The sequence below is a fragment of the Mytilus edulis genome, chromosome 10 (genome assembly GCF_963676685.1).
Source record: "Mytilus edulis chromosome 10, xbMytEdul2.2, whole genome shotgun sequence".
Taxonomy (NCBI): domain Eukaryota; kingdom Metazoa; phylum Mollusca; class Bivalvia; order Mytilida; family Mytilidae; genus Mytilus; species Mytilus edulis.
The window spans coordinates 917,834-940,734 of NC_092353.1; the positions used below are offsets into that span (position 1 = coordinate 917,834).

The 22,901-nt window shown below is 31.4% G+C and overlaps 1 long non-coding RNA gene across 1 annotated transcript; it reads left to right on the forward strand.

Moving 5' to 3' along the window:
* Window positions 1-13,537: 13,537 nt before the first annotated feature.
* Window positions 13,538-22,555, forward strand: LOC139493092 (uncharacterized). Its single transcript, XR_011656907.1, has 3 exons — window positions 13,538-13,654; window positions 19,331-19,409; window positions 21,821-22,555. It is a non-coding gene; the product is annotated as an uncharacterized lncRNA (long non-coding RNA).
* The last annotated feature ends 346 nt before the right edge of the window (window positions 22,556-22,901 follow it).

Here is a 22,901-nt window from a genome sequence, read left to right on the forward strand (position 1 = left end):
CGAAATAAACGTCAAAGAGAGGCGAACGATAGTAAAGGGATATTCAAACAAGTCAAAAATGAAAATGGTTAGAATAAAAAAAAAAACCCAGACAAACAGTAGTACAAAAAACCCAGACAAACAGTAGTACAAAAAAAACCCCAGACAAACAGTAGTACAAAAAAAACCCCAGACAAACAGTAGTACAAAAAAAAACCAGACAAAAAGTAGTACAAAAAAAACCCCAGACAAACAGTAGTACAAAAAAAAACCCAGACAAACAGAAGTACAAAAAAAAAACAAGACAGAAAGCTATAGACTGAGCAAAAGTAACCATACCGCAAAAAAACCTTTACCTGAATTATTTGGGATATACATATGCTATTTCATATACTATAGAATCAAAAGAGTGTTTTGTATAGCCGTAAAACATAATTATAATATAAAATATTTAAAAAAAAATAATAGAGTGATTGACGGTATCATTTTATACGACACATAGTAAAAATGTATGTGTTTCCAAAAATATAAATTTCCAATTTTAAATAAGGCTGATTACTCTTCCCTGCTATATTTAATAGACTGTGAACTTTCTGTGACAAGGTATTGTATCGCCTATTATTTGTTTCTAAGTATTTGGTATCAATTATATCATTATGTAATAGGCCTCACTTTACATCCTTTGAGTACACTTAATCTTGCCACGCTATAATATTGTTCAATTCCGGATCAAGGCCATACATATTTTTGTTATCAATGTCGGTGAAAACATAACATGAAATGTATAAATACATATATCAAAGAAACGCGATAAAGATTGTAAAATTATCAAACTTTTAAATACTCAATTAATCAATAAACGATATTTTGTATAATATTTCACAAAAGCTGTTTTATTTTCATTTCATAATGAGGAACATATTTGATTTAAAGTTTTGATCTGTATTAACCCAAATTTCTATGGAGCCCGAGCTACAATCATATTATGCTTTATTTCAACACTAATAACTTTCTTCTCTGTTTTCCTTCAGAGTTTGTATGGGCTCATATTCCCTGTTTAGATAGCCATCAGATTGCAATATTTATCGGCATAATTCACTACGGTATAGTGTATAATTTATTAAATTGCTATTGTTTCTCCTACAAAATCTATGAAATATTAAGAATGTTATCTCTTTGATAAAATCCTTGCGACGATTATGCTCTTGTTTCTGGTACACCTTGAACTGTTTTATTATGTCAACAGTCACCTGAAGGATAGTTTACCGACTTTATAACAATGAGATGGTCTGTTATTCATACATGTATATTATGTATATTATCAAATCAATATATTAGGAAATAACGTCATACTAATGTCTAGTATAAGGCACAATGATAGTTAACGACATTTATATTTCTTAAATCGATTGTTTAAGATGGCAAATTGAGGTAAAAACAAAAATTGAGAAAATCTCACACACATCACAATGATAGAACATGCGTGTGTTGACAGGGTTAGGGTCTCCGACAATGCATGGATCCCCCGCCGTGCATATGGACACACAATCCGTAATAGGACACAATCTGTTCAGTCACAGATACGACGACTGGTCTGGTTTATAAAGATCTTAGACTGCTTAAACATGCCAGTCTTGAATTGAGATACAGACATATCATATCAATAAACCGAAACGTGAAGGTGACCATAGAAGAGAGACGACAGATATGTATTAAACATCGTTTTGCTCATGTAATTTCAAAACCAATGTTCAGTCTAATTCGATAGGTCACAATCAGGGAAAAGCGGACGGGATTGTAGTTTCAATAATTTGAACATATGCTTCGTAATAATAACCTGTTAAACAGATAAATGGTCAACAAACACGCGATTGCATCCGTACATTTTTTTATTTCATTACTTCCATTACTGTAAGCTTAATAACTCTAACCAAACCTTATTTATATATATTTCAAAAAATTACGAAGGAGATTTACAAGTCTAAGCGTACTAAAATTAATAATAAATAATTTCCTACATACGAAGATATACTTACAGTCTTAGAAACATTTTTTTTTCATTAATTGATATTGGCTTTGGACTTTTATAGGATGCGAATGTTACTCAATCCATTACTACACTTCAATGTGAACAACTAATGTTTAAAATCAAATTATGAAGTGTCAATTTCAGTTGTTCATCCTCTATATGAGCATTTTTGGTGTAACAAATATATCTTATAGTAAAGAAAAAAACTTGCGGAAGAACAAAATACACGCCGCACGATGAAACAGAGGGTACGTTGTAATCATCAGGTTTGTAATAGTTTCTCGTTCTTGTCTGTGTCAATTTAGAGAAAAGATCAGTATGTGATGTTTACCTGCTACTGTCGGTAGTATTCGTTATCTTATAGAATGATTTTGAATTTAAGTTATTCTAGTGTAATTCTTAGCAAGAGATAGTTCATACATAGAAGTAAATAAAACTAAGATTTTAAAACAAGCCCTTATCATGATTATATGAAATAAAATGAAATAATTTAAATTATGTTTTTTTTTCAGTCACAAATATTTCAATTATGTTCCCTAAAAAAGCAGGACATTGTCTGTTTATCATACTGTTTTAGTATCAGTGTCCTGTACAGTATTTTGGGATATGTTATTTCGTTTTTGTTGTTTTGTACCACGTCAAGAGTATAGCAGTTGTTATCATTCGTTTTTGTTGTTTTGTACCACGTCAAGAGTATAGCAGTTGTTATCATTCGTTTTTGTTGTTTTGTACCACGTCAAGAGTATAGCAGTTGTTATCATTCGTTTTTGTTCTTGTGTACCACGTCAAGAGTATAGCAGTTGTTATCATTCGTTTTTGTTATTTTGTACCACGTCAAGAGTATAGCAGTTTTTATCATTCGTTTTTGTTCTTTTGTACCACGTCAAGAGTATAGCAGTTGTTATCATTCGTTTTTGTTCTTTTGTACCACGTCAAGAGTATAGCAGTTGTTATCATTCGTTTGTTCTTTTGTACCACGTCAAGAGTATAGCAGTTGTTATCATTCGTTTTTGTTCTTTTGTACCACGTCAAGAGTATAGCAGTTGTTATCATTCGTTTTTGTTGTTTTGTACCACGTCAAGAGTATAGCAGTTGTTATCATTCGTTTTTGTTCTTGTGTACCACGTCAAGAGTATAGCAGTTGTTATCATTCGTTTTTGTTCTTTTGTACCACGTCAAGAGTATAGCAGTTTTTATCATTCGTTTTTGTTCTTTTGTACCACGTCAAGAGTATAGCAGTTGTTATCATTCGTTTTTGTTCTTTTGTACCACGTCAAGAGTAGAGCAGTTGTTATCATTCGTTTTTGTTCTTTTGTACCACGTCAAGAGTATAGCAGTTTTTATCATTCGTTTTTGTTCTTTTGTACCACGTCAAGAGTATAGCAGTTGTTATCATTCGTTTTTGTTCTTTTGTACCACGTCAAGAGTATAGCAGTTTTTATCATTCGTTTGTTCTTTTGTACCACGTCAAGAGTATAGCAGTTGTTATCATTCGTTTGAGCTTTTGATTTTGCATTTTGATTACCGACCTTCCGTTTTGAATTTTCCGTGGAGTTCGGTATTTTTGTTATTTTACTTTTTTTACATTGTGTTTAAAGTGTTGAAAGAAATGTGTTAAGAACAATATCGAACTGCATAAAAAACTGACAAAACGAATCCACATGCTAGTTATAAATCTAGATAAACTAGTAAGCCATCGGAGTCCCGAGAATAAAGTTATATTAATAGAGACTTCAGTTAAATAAAAAATAAGCAAGACAGATGTAATAGGTTTTCTCGTTTGCACTGTTTTACATTTGTCATTCGAGACCTTTTACAGCTGACTTTGCGGTAAAGGCTTTGTTCATTGTTAAAGGTACTACGGTGATCTGTAGTTTTTAATTTTTGTCTTATTTGGTCTCTTGTTGCGAGTTGTTTCATTGGCATTCATTCCGCATCTTCTAAGTTATATTTCTTTTTTACATGTAGTAACATTTCATTTCCACGGGATGGATGAATTATAAAGAATATCTATTCTAGAAATAATAACGAATATGTTCGAATTGTTGGAAACACTATACCGACCTCTTTTGCTCGATTAAAACATAACTATTAGCATGTCGAAATGTCCTATTGTAATGTTTATTTGTGTATTTCTTTATTCTGAATGTTCATTTATTTGTGCTGTAGTCCTGTCATGCAATGTTGTCATTTTATGCTACATTTAACATTGCCATACAAGCGCGAGGTTTGGCAAGCCACAAAACCAGGTCCAACCCACCATATGTTTGTCTTAAATGTTCTGTAACAAGTCAGGAAAATGGCCATTGTTATATCAAAATTGTTTCTGTTGCATTTTAGTGTTGTGTCTGTTGTGCCGTAGCTCTTCTGTTATATTTGATGTGTTCCCTCAGTTTAAGTTTGTAACATGGATTTTTTTCTCAATCAATTTAAGAATTTTGAACAGTGATATGATACTGTTGCCTTTATTTATCTCCGAATTTTTATTAACGTGAGAAAAACGACGAATGCACAGGAAGAGCATGATCTGCTAACCCTTCCGAAGGATACGAGAATACCCCTTTCGTGGGTTTAGTTTTATCAGTCCTTTGTTAATTTGTTGTGCTTTGTTGGAAGTTATTTATTTGTCTTCTCGTTATTTTATTTTTTGCCTATTTGTTTTCGATCGATTGGTAGCTCCTATCTATTATTTAATCATATTAAGTTTCATCGAAATGACATCAACCTCTACATAAATTATAATGGTATGCATATGTTTTTTCCATATGCTTAGGCATCACAATATTATTTCGTATATATGAAGAGCGGACTTCGAATATGTACAAGTACCCGTCCACGTCCATGTTATTTTATCCATCTGATGAGTTAAGCTTTTTTCAACTGATTTTAATAGTTCGTTCTCATGTTGTACTGTTATACCACTGGTCCAGGTTAGGGGAAGGTTGGGATCCCACTAACATGTTTAACCCCGCCACATTCTATATGTATGTGCCTGTCCAAAGTCAGAAGCCTGTTATTCAGTGGTTGTCGTTTGATTTTGTGTTACATATTTGTTTTTCGTTCTTTTTTGTACATAAATAAGGCCGTTTGTTTTCTCGTTTGAATTGTTTTACTTTGTCATTTCGGTGCCTTTTATAGCTAACTATGCGGTATGGGCTTAGCTCATTGTTGAAGGCCGTACGATGACCTATAGTTGTAAATTTCTGTGTTATTTTGGGTCTCTTGTGGAGAGTTGTCTCATGTCCATCATACCACATCTTTTTTTTTTTGGATATAGAACAATTAAAAAGTAATAAAAAAATTGAGCGTATGTGTATTTTGGTACGATTATCTACCGGAAGGTTTTTTACTTTGTGCCCATTCTGACAAAAAAGGTTATATGTTTTTAAGAAATATGTTCTATTGTTCTTGTATTTTTACAGTTGCATGATTTACAGTTGTTAACATCAGAAGATTAATCTTCCTTACTATGTTTCAATAACTGTGAGCTTTCTGTTACAAAATGTTATATTGTATATTATTATTCTGTCTGTACTTAAGTGTTTTGTTTCAACTATACATTTTTTTAAGAGTCTTCATGTTACACACTTTAAAAACTCTTGCCACGCGATAGTTGTGTTCAATTTTGGATCAAGGTCGTATTAATTTCGTAATATATGTCGGTGAAAACATTAAATGAAATATAAACATATACCTAAAAAAATCGGAAAAGTAAAACTGACCTCTAGAGTTGTCTCCAATTTTCGGCTAATCGTAACTTTACGTTACGACCATCCGCCTACTAGTAGTGACAATATACGCGTCTGGCGTATTGAATTATAATCCTGGTACCTTTGATAACTTTTTATACAACTGGGTCGATGCCACTGCTGGTGGACGTTTCGTCCTCGAGAGTATCACCAGCCCAGTAGTCAGCACTTCGGTGTTGACATGAAAATAAATTATATGGTCATTTTTATAAATTTCCTGTTTACAAAACTTTTGATTTTTTCGAAAAACTAAATATTTTATTATCCCAGGCATAGATTACCTTAGTCGCATTTGGCAAAACGTTTTGAAATTATTTTGATCTGAACGTCACTGATGAGTCTTATGCAGACAATACGCGCGTCTGGCGTTATACATTATAATCCTGGTACCTTTGATAACTATTTTCGAATTTTCATATTTCACAAATCGATGAATCTTTTAAGAAGACATAAAACAAACAAAAATTGAGAATGGTAAAAAAAACAAAAAATTAGCGAGACCCCGTGTGTTGACAGCCATGCATACACTAACATCCACAATACATGATATTTCAACATCAGAAATATACCACCATCTGTAGAGTCAGAGATTAGACGAAGGAAGTGTTATTAATACACGTATGATGTAATTAGTTGCTTAAATGATCTAATCAATGTTAGTAGGGAAACTAATTGTAAACGCAACAAATATGACATTGATGTGGTTGAACTTCGATTCGTTCAACAGAATACTATCATGCCTCCAGCGCACATACATTTCTCGTCCTGCTTATCATATAAGTATCAGCGCTTGCAGTAAAATGCGAGTATGATCATCTAAAAGTGGAAACATGTATTACATTTCATTCTTATGCTTGTCTATATCTGTACCTTATTTATACCTTCAAGTCCTCGCTCTCACTAACCTATGCATGCATTTGCGCCAAAATATAATACAATGTGTATACCCAATAATAATAGTTTAAGTAAAATAAACATATAATTGCCAAAAAATCAACAGTAGGAGATTATGAACCATTTCAGTGATATACCAAAGATAAGATGCATAGCAGGAGACATTTACTATGTTGTTCTATTTACCTTAATGCGTTTCTATTTCAACGATTTATAAAATTGTAAGTGTTACACAGATTATTATCTAGATGGCTACCTAGCATAGTTATGATTTTAAAGTACAAAGCGTAGAATGATTTAAATAGCTATTGTATTGTAAATACCAATTTTGTTGACTTTCAATAAAAAAAAGAACATTAATCGATTTAACTGTAACATCGTGTGGTTCGTTTGATTACTTTTCTATCTTTGTCAAATTCGATTAAGACCTCATATTTTCTTGCTTTCCTCTGAATTTCTTTTTAGTACACTACAAAAAAGGCGACCACGTCTGATGACGTCACTTAGAAAGAAAACATCTTCTTACAGATGATTCTGCAAATGCGAACGGAAGGATTAAATTTGTCTACATATCATTTACAATCATTAGAGAAACACATTCTCCCGCAATATTTAGTGCATTAGGATATTTATCCATTTTTGAAAGTTAAATTTTATATCTTTAAAAGCCCGTCGAGCCAAAGTTTAAAAAATTACGATCTAGAGTGGGTAAATATTGTTTCACACTCGAAAAAGTGTAAGAATCTATATGTATATGCAAATAAATTGATAATGGTTACAAAATAAATCATAGATAGAATCTTTACGTCTCATCTTTTTTCAATTTTCATCCGGAAATCTAGTGAAGGGGATAGATATGAACACGAGAAAATGAGAACTGGATATGAATATTGTTTATACGACTTCTATGATCATGTTTCTGTATTGACCTTGAATATTTGATTATGTCATCAGTCTCGACTAGGATATTTTACCTACCGTAACTTTGAGTTGGTCTATAATCTAAGCATACACAATAGAAAGATTTCTTCATTGAATAAATTATTGTGTTATATATATGAGGAACAAGTTATTTGTTTTGTGATTTTAGTTTTCGAATTATAAAGTTGATCGACACTTTAATTAGATTGTTTATAATGTTTTTCACATATTTTCTATTAAGAGTGTGTAATGTAAAATCTGCAGTTATATTTATTAATTCAAAAGACATTTGCATGATCAGATAGTTTTTAATTTAATGCGCCAGATGTCCGTTTCTATAAAAGTCATCAGTGACGCTCAGATAAAAAAAAGTTAGAAAGCTAATCAAGTACAGAGTTGAAGAGCATTGATGACCCACAATTAAAAAAATAGTGCCAAAAAAGACTAAGGTTATATAAGCATGGGATAAGAAAATCCTTAGTATTTCGAATAGTTCATACTTTTAAAAACGGTAAATATATGAAAATGACAATTGACCATATAATTGATATTCATGTCAACACTAAAGTGCCAACTACTCGGCTCAGAAAAGGTGCAAAAAGCTGTGCATGACAAATATAAGAAAGAAGATGTGGTAAAATTGCAAATGAAAGAAATCTTTACAAGAGACAAAAATGACACAAAAATTAACAACTCAAGGTCACCATTCAGCCTTCAACATAGCAAATACCGCATAGTCAGTTATTAAAAGTCTCTAAATAACAAAATGTAAAACAATTTAAACTAGAAAACTGACAGCCTAATTTATGTACAAAATAATGAACGAAAAAGAAATATAAAAATATTATATAAATATAAATAAAGGCTCATAACTTGGGACAGACATATACAGAATGTGGCGGTGTTAATAGTGTTAGTGGTCACTCAATCCTCCCACTAATCCTGTGACAGTGTTGAACAATACAAGAAATGAAAAAAAAAAAAAAACAAAAAAAAACAACGCATATGATCAACAACACAGGCTTATAATTTAGTACACCAGTCTTAATATGACTCATCAATGGCGCTTTTATACAAAGAACGCATATGATCAACAACAAAGAATAAGACTCATCAATGGCGCTTTGATAATATAAGTTGCAAAGACAATCAATATAACGAAGACATTTACAATAACAACTCGAAAAAAATGTGCCAAAAACTGCTAAGGCAATCTATACATGATGGTAAAAAACCCTTTGTTTTAAATATATGAATAGTTTATGTGTTATATTCATTCAACGAAACACAAACAGGGTAAATAGACATGACCTAAACCAGTGAATAAATATTTGCAACACTGTAAAATAGTGGATAGATAACTTCTTAACCGAAATAGACTTGTGAATATAGAATTTTATGACCAAAATATCGAGATAAAAGACTTTACATTGTGTCAAGCGGCTGATATTTTGTGATATCTATACAAAGAAAACCTGATAATCTATTTATCGTTCTAATACTGGTCCTTTTTCCCCTCCTTAACACAGTTTTACTCTTGACGAAAGCCAGCTTGATATCGTCTCCTCACACATTGTGACGTCCCTTATAACTTCTCCTCAGACATTTTGACGTCACAGTTAATGACTGCTCTCGTCTAAAAGCCGTGTTACAAGGATTACAGAGCGACAAACAGGTCGATATGGTCGTAAAGAAGGACGATTATGTGTTTTATTATTCTTCAGGTGAAAATGCAAGATTTTGATTGGCTAATACGACGGAGAAAATGTACTCTATCCCATTGCTGAACGGGAGACAATTTTTTTGAATGCCACCCTGTCATGCAGACCAATCAAAAATCGATAATTCAAAGGACAATAAATTGAATTTACATCGATCAATTAAAGACCATGCTCAAGTTCAAAGTTATGTTGATTTTTTAAACGTTTAATACGTAACTTCATAGTAAAATACTTTAAATTTTACATTCAATAGTAAAATACAATAATGTATGATAATTGAATTACGCAAAGCTAAGAAAGTCATAGGACAGATTGGTACCCAACGAAAAAGCCTTATTAACCTTGACTTGCCATTGGTTGATAATGTTTTCTCGGGGTAACAATCTGATCTATTACCCTCTCAGCTATGTGTTATTTATATAAAGTCTTTTCATTGTAGTCCAAATGATAATGAAAAAGCCTTAATACCATCATTGTCGTGAAAATTGTTACAATGAGTGTGAATTTGCATTGCTATAAGACGTTTTTCGGTATTTTACACATCCGACATTTTTGCATTTATTTTTTTTTTGTTTCTGTTATGGTTTCGGTTAGATAATGTGTTATGTCTTATCGTTTGTAGTCCAAACAATAACCTTTAAATGCCATTATTGCATACTCGAATTCGTTACATAAGTACGCCACTGTTAACTTCGTGGTCTGTCATTGAAAGAAGATAATTGAGTTCTGAACATCGGAGTAATAGTGTTGCCTTATTTCGACAGTTTCTTTTATCGCTGCTTGTTTCACAACTGTTCCGCTTTATGATAATGGCTATAAATTGAACTGTTAGTTATCTATAACTAGATTGGATGTCTTCAAATAGTCACTACAAACCTTTTATATAAAATTTCTATTTAATTTTGCTGTAGGTTATTGTTCACTGTTTTGTCGCTGGTCCTTGGGTTGTTTTCACACAGTCAAATATATTTATATAGTCTATTTATTTTTAGATGGCTCACTTGATCGAATTGATATTGTTTCAAAATATATTTAATTGGGAACACGCATACCAGTTTGTAATTTTGATAGAACCATCACTTGATTATTGCTGTAGAATACATCCCAACTGCAACCTTCTGCAGATGAACTGTTGTGCACTTAAAATGCATCAAATATCAATAAAAGAGGATGGATTGTTTGTTTATATTTGTATACAATATTCTCAGTATTCGTACAGAAAAAAATAGTATTCTTAATATGAATATGACTTATCTAGCTAGAACATTTACATTAGAATGCGATTAGATAATAGCAAAAAAAATCGTTTAAATATTTAAGTTATTCTACAAACAAAAGATTGTGACATCAAAATACATGGAACGAATTCAAGTATCTATTAGTCATACGATTTAACATCTGACATCGATTGAATATAACTAATGTGTCTTTAACAAGGGCACTATTAATTGGATATACATTGTCAAACTGCTAACTTTAAAATACCAAATAAATATAAAAACCAGAAACATACCAAAAGTTGTAATTTTGAACTTTCATTTGAACATGAAGTATTGATATGTCACACTTGGATGTGTTAGAGACATTTGTCGTGTCAATGTTTCCAGATTCACTTTTCTTTTCACTTATTTTTAGCTCACCTGGCACAATGGACTCATCACTTGGCGTCCATTGTCTTTGTAGTAGAGAGGAGAGTCTTAATTCCTTATATCTGGTTTTAATTTTAAAGAAACAACTTACCTTTAGTTCTGCTATATTATACGCTTTATAAAATTATAATAGAACAGCGGCTGTTCTGTTTTTGACATAGCCGACTGTACGTTCGGTTTGACATTCAGTTTCATTTGTTGCTTTAATTAATAGGGTTTATCTAATTAGAATTTCCTCCATAGAAAATTTTAAATGTATTTCTATATTTCATTTTTGTCAATCACTTATGTAACATTTTCTTCTTTTTTTTTAATAAATTTTCGTTTTAGTTAACCTAAAGTAGCACTCCACAGTTAGGTGTGTAGTTTCGCATTTTGGCCCTTTTGATTTTTTCAAATATGAGAGCTAGTGTGCAATAAAATTTTTGAAAAGCTGAGTACTAAAATAGCCTTCGTATTGGGTTTATATGAACATCAAGATTATGTAATATATGTAATATAGGCTGTTTTCTGTATGACAGTCCGTATTTGAATGTCCATACCATACATTGGTCCGGCAATTATTGTAATGTTTTTTCCAACTTTTATGTCGCATGAACTTTGTGATTAGATTTTACGAAAAAATGAGGCAAAAGAGACCCATGTTTTTTTTTATTATTAGGAAGATTAATATCAACAGTTGCTAAAAAGGTATCACTCAAAGGCATTGAAATTCTAGTTTGATCCAAATTTTGGGGGGATATGTGACATGATCACCCCCCTTTTTGCAATATTTTATGGTAAATAAATGCAGAATGTTGCCATGTATACACATAAAAGGAATTATATGTCACCGTTTTAACTTTTGAAAATCAAATCTATGGAAGATACTGATTATAGACATATGCACATGTACAACACAAACAGTCGGGTGAAAACGTCGATTTTATTGTTTTGAATGATCAAAAGACGATATCAAGGAAATTTATGTTGACTGCTGTAACTTAAATTTTGACGTTGTACCAACTAACGGATTGTTTTTCTTAAACTTTGTTGTCAATATCATAAAATTATGTGCGACTATCATACACGTGAGAGAATACGCAATTTAGAAAATCAGGTTTAATCCCCCTCTCCTAGATAAAGCAATGAATTTACCAAGCTAAGGAATATACAGTTGTTTTCCCTTTCGTATGATGTTTTTGAGTGTTTGATTTTGCCAGTTGATATTTGACTGCTCATTTTAAATTTACCTTGGAGTTCTTAATTTTGCATGTTGTTAAGCTTGGTCGTTTTCAAAACCCGTCGAATTTTTTTTTTTTATAGAAACTGAGATTTTAATAATTCAATTAAATTTTAGATATTCTAATGAACTTTTAGTTATTCATATGAACAAAATCTAAAATATGGAGTCTTAATGCAACTGTCAAATTTATTTTAAATGCAAAATGATATAACAAAAATTATTGGAACTTGTCAACTGAATGACGATAGCAATATTTTTTTTTGATATCTCAATGTTTGATACTCATAAATGATGACCTTTTCATTGAATGTTATAAGATTGATTCACTTATACATAACTATATAACAAAAATGTTCATTACATAACAAAATAAGGCCAATTATCCTGAAGTTCACCGCTATGTAGTGGACGTTTGCACACTTTGAGGCATTTATTAGTTCCACAGATACTTCGACATCACACAAACTGTGCTTTTTCTATAAAACACAAACAAAAGGACTATAGTGATAAAGACAAGGACATGATGTATCATTGTGATTGTGATAAAAAGTCCAGCCGTGCGTTTCGTCTACAAAATACTCATACTCATCAGTGATCGTTGAGTTAAATAAAGTTAAAAACGCCAAATAAAGTACGAAGTTGACGAGAATTGAGGACCAACACTTCCTTAAAGTTTTGCCAAACACAGCTTTTATAGCTTAGGCATGTTATATGGAAAAAAATAAATGATAGTAGTTATAATATAGCAAGAAAAAACGTTTTCGTTATGTGGTTGACAAATTATCAAGTACACATTAAAACATTCAGGTAAATCTGAAACCAAAGCGAACAACTACTTGAAGGCTGTATAATAGCAATCTACATTGTATTCTCAATCTCATAACAGATTTTGTAAGATTTGTAAGATTTCAATATATCTATTTTGATATTGTTTTTGTTGAGACATGCAGTTTGGTGTAATTGTTTTTAGCTTTGATGACGATTTTTAAGAAAACCCACGGTTTAACTGCAAGTAGTAAAACTTACGTTGATTTATGCAAGACACATGAATTCAAATAATGATAAAGCTGGATTTTCCTCACAGGTCACCGGTACAAGAAAATTGGCATATTTTGAAAATGACCCTTACATTGTATATATGAGACAAAACACAATCAGCAACTCGAGATACCTATCAGGTTTAAAATTTGTTTTTATATTTCCTTATGTCTTATTATCCCTCATGCATGAAAGAAATAATAAAGAAGACTAATTTTCTTTTCTTTCTTCTACACACAAACACATGTGTAATAGATGCCAACATAACAATATGACACAACAACAAAGACCCACATCTTAAATAAGTGTCAATTGGTTTAAATATTTATCGGTTATATCAATGTGTCAGATATAAATAGTAATCAGTGGGATTGTGTTAAAGGAATGCAATACAAATGTTACATCCGAGTTAGTATGCATGTTCATATCTATCCTAAAACAACAAAAACGTAAGTGTTTTATTTCTATCTATATTATTTGTAACCACGCATTTTGTTATCAGTGACTTTATGAAGGTAAAGGTTATGTTTTTATTGCTATTTCCAATTAAAATATCAATGTTACACTTGATTAAAAGTTTACAACTTAAATAAAATGAAGGTCAAACTTAAAGGTCAACATTGAAAAAATATTTCCGAAGCAGTTTTACATCTGATGGAGTAATAGCTTTTTGAACAAAAGATTGGCGATAAATGCTAACCTACAAAAAATGTCCACATTTGAATTATTCGTAGATAAAAAAGGTACCAGGTTGATAATTTAATACACTTACATTTGTGCATACTAAACCCTATGTCGATAAAAAGAATACAATAAACAACAAATCAAAAATATTTACAAATAACATGAATAACCAGCTGATCAGATACACATTTAAACAACGCAATAACAAGAGATGCGGCGTAAACGCCAACAAGATTGCATACAACACCGGTACCACGACTCATTGAATGACATGCACAATGATGCAGTCTTTAACAATAAACGAGTCACCTAAAAAAGAGGGCGAAAGATACCAGAGGGACAGTCAAAATAATCAATCGAAAATAAACAGACATCGCCATGGCTAACCAAAAAAGACAAACAGATAAAAAAAAGTACACAAACACACACGAGCCCCGACAAAACGGGGGTGATCTCATGTGGTCTGAAAGGGTAAGCAGATCTTACTCCTCGTGTGGCACCCGTCGTGTTGCTCATTTTATCAAAACCCGGTAAAAATCTAATTAGGTAAGTAAAATTCGTGAAAACGGAAGGGGATTGAAGTTACAACATAAGGAACACATCCGATCCCATCTGAGAAACGGTTATGCCATAACGGTAAACCAACTCGTAATGGTGTCCGTAAAATGAATGAAGTTCACCAATTTGAACTCTTGGTTTAATAGTTTCATTGAAATCAGCTACCCTATATCAAGGAAATCATGATAGGAAATACAAGCCAGGTAATGTCGTATCAATTGAGAGACATACACGCTATATGCAGACGCTGCTGGACTGTTGCTACATTTTGTACCAAGAAATGAAAAGTTCACAGTTGGGAAGCTGAAATCATATCTTTTTTCGTACAGTTCGAGTTTTTTTAACGACACTCATTGTTAATTTTAGATGTAAGCCATGATATGAGACACACTTAAATGTATCTGTTGTATTATTCATCTCTAATTTGATGGGATAGATGCGTTCGATATATTTTGAATTAATTAATGAGAGTACATCATATATATATCGGAAGGTAAAGTGAAAAGATATTGTTAACTTCTTATCATTCTTTCTAATGAAGACAGCCTCATTATATTAATAAATCAACAAGTATAGTTTGACTTTTCCCTGACATTTTTGTGAAAGGCTCGGACAGATATAACGAAATGGAATGACTCAGTTACCTGTACCTTGTAAAGGAGTGCCACGTTTTATTAGTATTGTGAATAAATCAAACCGAGGCAATTAGATATTTTCATTTACTAGATATAAGATTTGTTAAAAGTATGTTGTAGTTGATGATCAAAAGAAACACTTAAGATAAAATATTTTTTAGGGACTTGAAATATTGTTATGACGTACTTAAATTGTTGAAAAAGTACTTTTTTTAAAACGATATCCTAATATTTGTTAATAGAAGATTTCGGCGACTCTATTCTAAAACTCATTTAAAAAAAATGTAAAATCTACTATCAACAGACAGACATAATGCACTTTTAGTTCAATAATTGAATGTTACGAAATGTCAAAAAAAGAAGTATGGTATGTTAGCCAATGTGAAAACTACCAGAGAGATCAATTCATAAATATATGAGCAAGCAATGGCCTTCAACCCTGTGCGAAATTCCGCACCGTAAAGGAATATTGTAAAGGCAAAAAAGAAAATTAACAATGGTTGGGAAAATATTGATCATAAAATCTTTAATATTACCAAAATTTACATTTTTGGCTACTTCGTGCAAAGTTCCAGATATTTACTTGAAAGAAATTGAGAGCTGCTGTTTCAAATATATTTGGGAAGGAAAAAATGACAAAGTAAAAAGAAACACACTTATTGGCGAATACCAAAAAGGGGGGTTAAGAATGATCGATTTTGACAGTTATTTTACAGCACTGAAAGCATCATGGGTCTCTAAATTAACAACAACCAATATGCCGAACTGGAAGATTATTCCTACTAAATATTTTAACAATCTTGGTAAAAACTTTCTTGTTTTTAACATGAATTTAGATAATATTAAATCAATAGATGGACTTTCAAAAATACCCGATTTTTATTTACAAGTAATTTCAAGTTGGGTTAAAACAGGAGGAGGTTTATCAACATTTTCTAATCACTTTTCTAATATTAGAAAACAGATTATTTGGGGAAATAAAAATATTAAATGTCGCAACAAATGCTTATTTTTCCCGAGTTGGGTTAAAAGTGGATTGGTGTATATTAACGACATATTCGATCGTGAAGGAAATTTATCCGAAAGTTTTATTTTAAAAAAGATACTTAATAAAACAAACTGGATTGCAGAGTTTAAGATGTTAAAATCCTGCATCCCAAAAGAATGGATGCAAGTTTAAAAAAAAGAAAACTCCATTAAGAGTATAATCAATATATGTAAGGTTAAATTTAGATGGCAAAATAAACAAATTGTAAAAAAGATATCAACAATAAAATACTCTATAAAACTTTAGTAGATAAAAAATATATAAAGCCAATCGGTATCAACATTTAGACAAGATATTTAAAATTAGAATACATACCACAAATGTCATTTGTATACGATTTTATATATTTAAAATCTTAAAGGAAAATAAGTTAAAAATTTTCAGATGGAAACTGCTTCAATATATTATTCCTACAAAGCAGCTACTATTAAAGTGGAAAATATCTGAGAACGATAAATGCAATTTTTGTAAAACAAAAGAAGAAGATTATTTGCATTTCTTTATTACATGTTCATTTTTGAAAGATTTTTGGAAAGAAAGTACATTATCTTCTAGCAAAAATGAATTTTCAAAACAAGATATTAGCAAAACATATAGTATTTGGATACAAAATATCAGATCAAGGGTATAACGGTTTTAATTATTTCTTGACAATTATAGGTTTTTGTATTTACAAGTCGTACTATGTATCCGAGAAAAAACTGAAATTTTTAGATGTGTATGCTATGTTTATAAAGGATTTACGAAGGTTTATGAATGAGAACAAAACAGTATCTCAAAATGTATTTTTCATAAAGTTAAAAAGATTAATATAATTGATGGGGAAAAAAATAATGTTTTATTATATTTTATTATATTCTGTGTATTTTCCTAGATACTCAGAAAGTAATTCACAGGGATACTTTATTGAAGCTTGGACAATGAAGTAAAGATGTAACAATCAATTTGAAGAATAAAGAATATTTATTTGTTGGTAAAAAAAAAAAAAAAGGAATATTGTAAAGGCGACAACATAAATCTTATGTTTCTAAAGGTCAATACAATAAACTGAAATGATGTAAGATTTTAAATAACCAACACAAGCATGATATTTTAGAGAAGCGAATCAGGTTTTTTGAAAACATCTTGTAAATAACTCTTTGTCGTTTTTACACATTGTAATTTATCAATGTATAGTTCATTTTTCTTCGACATCAAGTGAGGAGCCTCTGGCCTTTGTTAGCCTTGTATGATTTTTAGTTATAGTTTTCGGAAGGAATGTACTATGACGTCCACTGTCACTAAACTAGCATACGTATTGGTTTAAGGGCCAGCTGAAGCACGTCTATGGGTGCGGTTATTTTTCGCTGCATTAAAGACCAATTGTTGGCATTCGGCTGTTGTCTGCTCTTTGTTCGAGTTTTTGATCTCTTTGACACATTCCCCATTGCCATTCTCAATTGTTACTGACTTTTTAAGATGTTTTATGGTTTATTATCGTATTCTATATTATGTATTACAGTTAACCTTCTAACTATATCTATAAATAAACGCAACAGTAGTATACCGCTATTCAAAAGTCATAAATCAATTGAAAGAAAACAAATCCGGGTAACAAACTAAAACCTAGTGAGACAATCAACGATAAGAGGAAAGGAATAACAGGACCTTTTGTTGTTGAAAGGCAACAAAAACAAACGTCAACATACATAGAAACGAACTGTTTGATAACAACTGCCATATTCCTGATTGAGTACACGACATTTTAACAACATGATGAGTTAAACCTGTTGTAATGACTATCCTAACTTTCCGCTTTATAAAAATGTAGAAAAATATCGTTTAAATAACAACACTATATGACAAAAATACAGCAGGAACACGCAAGAGCATTCAACACAAAGAAACGTACAAACATATAATATGATATTTGACACAATATGTCAACCGCAGAACAGAAACAACGAACACACTCCATCAACGACAAACACAACAGGATATAAAAAATGACACTGTTACGTTAATAATATGCATTCTCGAACTTTATACAATTATTCTACCAATACTCGTCCAAACAATTATCATGATAATGATGTTACGGAAAGACAACTGTATAATTATTACGAACGATAAGACATAACGAACTAAAAATGAAAGTAGACAAAGCGTTGTCAGATTCTTATTATCGAATTAGATTGCATATGCTACCCTTCATGAAGGTTGTTAACATATGGCCATCCTTAAGTATGCACAGAAAAGTATAGTTTACAATGGGGCACATTAAAAAATTTGACGCAAAACCCAAATTCACCCTAGTTTTTGAAACTCAATTTTGCTTCTCCAGTGTTCTCCAGTGTTTTTTTTAACTTATTCTTTTGATTTGATGCTTCATTCATTCAGAGATGATGATGATGATGACGATAATGATGATGACGACTATTTCCGGATGAGGACATGTTAGAGTAAATGTGCATATTACTTCTGTTTTGAACTAGACCAGCCTGATAAGCCGGAAATGACATCTCTTGACTAAATAATACAAAACAGATTTCAGTTGTTAATGACATCAAAGGTTCTAAGTAATGATGTTTTTTACAACAATAATTAGCATTCATCATTTACCTGAATATCAATTATATGATCAATTTTATAAATTCTCTGTTTAAAAAACTTTGAATTTTTTGAAATACAAAGGTTTTCTTATCCCAGGCATAGATAACCCTAGCCGTATTCGGCACAATTTTTGGGGCATTTTGGGTCCTCCATGCTCTTAAACTTTGTACTTGTTTGGCATTATAACAAGTTTGGTCTGAGCGACACCGATGACTCTTATATAGACTAAACGCACGTCTGGCGATAACTATTCATGCTAAGATTTTCATTTCTATTATAGTATAAAAATTGCATTATTCGTTTGAGCGAAACTTTATGACAGAATTAAGCACAAACAAATAAGACCTTCCATTGGTTTGGTTTTTCTGTTGAAGGATCTACATATTTTTGTACCCACGCAATCAAATCGTGTGTCGGTTTTGGCGTTTGTAACGAATGCAATTCAAGAAAAAAACCTTACCTATCAAAGTGTTTTCCTTTTATAACAAAGTAGAGCAAAGAAAAACATATATGACACAAGAATTACACATTTAACACACAGTGTAACAGATTTAGATATACATAACAATAATATGTGCGATTAAAAATAGAATTTGTTTTCTAAATAGGGAGTGTAATATTCCTCTGATAAAAAGGTAGTTTCCGGGTCATTTTTCATGGTCATATAAACGAAATACAATTAGACAGGTAAGTTTATTTCTATTTCATTTGTTTAGCATGCATTATGTTTACGATGCCTATCTAAAGAAACGGGAAGTATGTGTGAATCTATTTAAATAATGCATTAAGTCTACTTGATAAAATAACACGACAATAATAGTATGACAGTTTCTTTTGAAACAATTAGGTCAATCAAGATAAAGTAATTTCTGATATATTTCTCCGTGATATTTATGACACAGATTTTCATTTTAAGGATAAAGTGTACTCATTTAACTTTTTGTCATTTTTTTTCTTTTCGGTGTTTTCAGTTTCTCTCCCTGCACTGATTAACTTAACATTTCCACTTGATATATTCTGTTCACTTTTTTTAAATCTGGATTAAAACGTTTACACTTAAATAGATAACATTTCCTAGACTTTTAATATGGAGTTTTCTTATTCGTAATTCTATTTCATTGCCTCCTATATTAGAAAGACAAGATATAGTACGTATTAAAAACACTAAGAAAACGACGGTTTCAGAAGGGTTTATGCTCCTTATCTAACTGAATGTTTAGTGAAGTGACTTTATGATTTTTTTAAATTTTGATGTTTTCCGTTGTGCCAGGGTGCTGTCTGTTTTAGTGTACCTTGTTATTTCTAATTTCCCTATGAGATGATCTCCCGTCACTTTTGAAAAATATCATCTTAAGTTTTATTATTTTAAAAGTTTATGGTTTTTTTTTTTATCCTTGTGACATGTAATGAATCAAAAAAAAATAATGTTATCACAAAATATATGATAAAGATTAGAGGTCAGTCAATTTAAAAAGTATCAAAAACGTATCTTTTACATTGACAAATATGTATCTGGAGTTATACCAAAAACAACATAGTAGCCGAGTTTCAATTGTATGTTGGGTATCAAATTTTTTTTATTTTATGTATTAGAAAAGAATAATCAATAAAATGTCAAACTCCAAAGAAAATTCGAAACTGAAATAGATATAAGAAAAGATGGTATGAGTGCCAATGAGACAACTCTCTGTCAAAGTAATAGTTTGTAAAAGTAAACCATTATAGTTCAAAGTAATGTCTTCAACACGGATCCTTTGCTCACACCGAACAGCAAGCTACGAAGGCTCCAAAAAAAATACTAGTGTGAAACCATTTAAACAGGAAACCCAACGGTCTAATCAATATAAAATTCGAGAAACGATAAACATTTATGAACCACATCAACAAGCTACAACCACTGAACACCAGGAAATGTTATATTCTAATATGTTCATTACACAGTTCCGATGGTTGTATTATATTAACTATAAGATATGATTGTCAAATTGATAGTTATTAATCATTTAGGACAGTGTTTTTGATTAAGGACTTTCCGTTTTGAATTTTCCTCGGAGTTCAATATTTTTGTGATTTTACTTTTTTCAGCGATTTAACCAAATGTTAAACTATCTCGTAAATGCAAGTTTCAAGTTTCAATTAACGACATCTTGTTGTAAATGCAGTTTTTATAAAAAGGGTGAACACATTTTTCTAGAACGGCGATGGCTGTGTTTTTCAAAAAGGAAAGATTTCATCATTGAGCAACGCGGGCTTAACAGTATTGATCAAGGGCAATAGCTTGATATCAGTACACAATCTTCAATGATGTGGAAAGGCATGTCTGTTTTGTTGTCTGCAATAGGTAAAAACACATCAATGGTACTTTTTGTGTCAGATTCTATAACTCTTTTACGTTTGCTTAAACTTTTTAAATAAAAAAATCTAATGTCCACATACATATTTTTAGTCAAGATTTAATACACAAATAAGATAAAAAAAAACAACCCGATTAGCAGAAGGTTTATAAAAACTTCGACGAGAGGTTCGTATACGGTCTTTGAGAATTAGTTTTGAAATCCAACTCCTTCAATCAGGTAATTGGTATATTCATATGATCATCATGATCATTAAGACCTTTTCCAATGGGATCAATGCCAGTTATTAAATTGAATGGATTAACGATTTGCACTCTTTTACTCAGTCTGCGCTTATTTCGGTTTGTATTTATTATGTATTGTCAACTGCACCTCGTCGTAAACAAGTTCATTGCATGTACTGTTGATTCATTTATTTTCATGGGTACCAACTTTCGTGGATAAAGGAGATCTTGTATGTTCGTGGATAAAGGAGATCTTGTCTGTTCGTGGATAAAGGAGATCTTGTATGTTCGTGGATATTCAATTTTTTGGTTTTCTTGAGGTCTGCATACAAGCCTATAGAAAATTTGCCATTCGTTGAATATTTAATTTCGTGGTTTACATGAGTTCATGAAATCAACGAAGATTGGTATCCTACGAACTATAATGAATCCACAGTATACTGAATTTGATACCCAATGACAAGGTTAATATTTTCTAAATGTGTGTTAACCAAGAATCGACATTATTTTCTTCCTGCAGGTTTCTTGACCAGAGTATTTGGATATAACTGTCATAGATAACTGGAGTGGAGAGGAATCATAAAAGGAACATTGAATGCCAAAAACATCTATAATGACATTCCTGCAAATGATATTACATTACAGTCTAGTTGTTTCTTTGTGCTTAAGTTTTAAAGATAATTGGGCGACATTCTATTTGGATATCAATTCAACATTGAACAAAACCGGTAAACAGGTCTCACTGAACTGGGGAGTGCATCATGATTCATCTAAACTTAGTCTCAGTAGTGACAATTCAACAATAGTTTGTGGAAACAATGGAAGTCTTAAAATAGAATTGACCTTAACAATTGTTGTCAGGAAACAACAGAACGGAAGTCTTATTTGTTTAAACCATCATCATAAAAAAAATCGTGAACAGGAATGCCAACAGTTTAAGCCGCAGCCATCGCTTGCTGGCTTTGTCACTCAGTTTCCATTAAATTGGATATTTGATGTATACGAAGGGGATCAGATAGAGGTGACAATAGTTGGTAAATCGTCGATAAAAAGGGTCAGCTCTTGGAATCGACTTTTATTGTACTACTTGTAACATAAATAAACGATATAAACAAAGGAATGGAAACATTACTATGTCAAAACATTCTAACACAAATTAAGAGCAACGATCAAAAAGGGCAGCTTTACATTCATTTTTTGTTTGTTTGTTTATCAATGTTTTGAAATTTGTTTAGTAATAAAAAAAAAAAAAAAATGAGAACTTTAGTTGGCAAACCTTTCGACGTTTTTGGTTACCAAAGTTTTTCGTCTCCATTCTTTTTGGTATGCTAACTTTGTTGTATTCAATCGTCATGTGTAAGTCGTTTGTTGTAGGCATGCGCGTCTGGCGTTCACAAGTATGAACCTGGTTATCTTTATGAAGTTTTGTGTGCAGAAAATATGTATTTCTACGTGTTGTCACCCTCTTCGAATTATCAATTTGGAATGACCCTCCGGAATGTTTCAACGCCATGTGTATTTGAACTATTAAAAAGCATTATATTTGCAGAAAAGAAATATATTTAAATTTGCAAAAATGGCAATCTTTTTGTGTTTATACC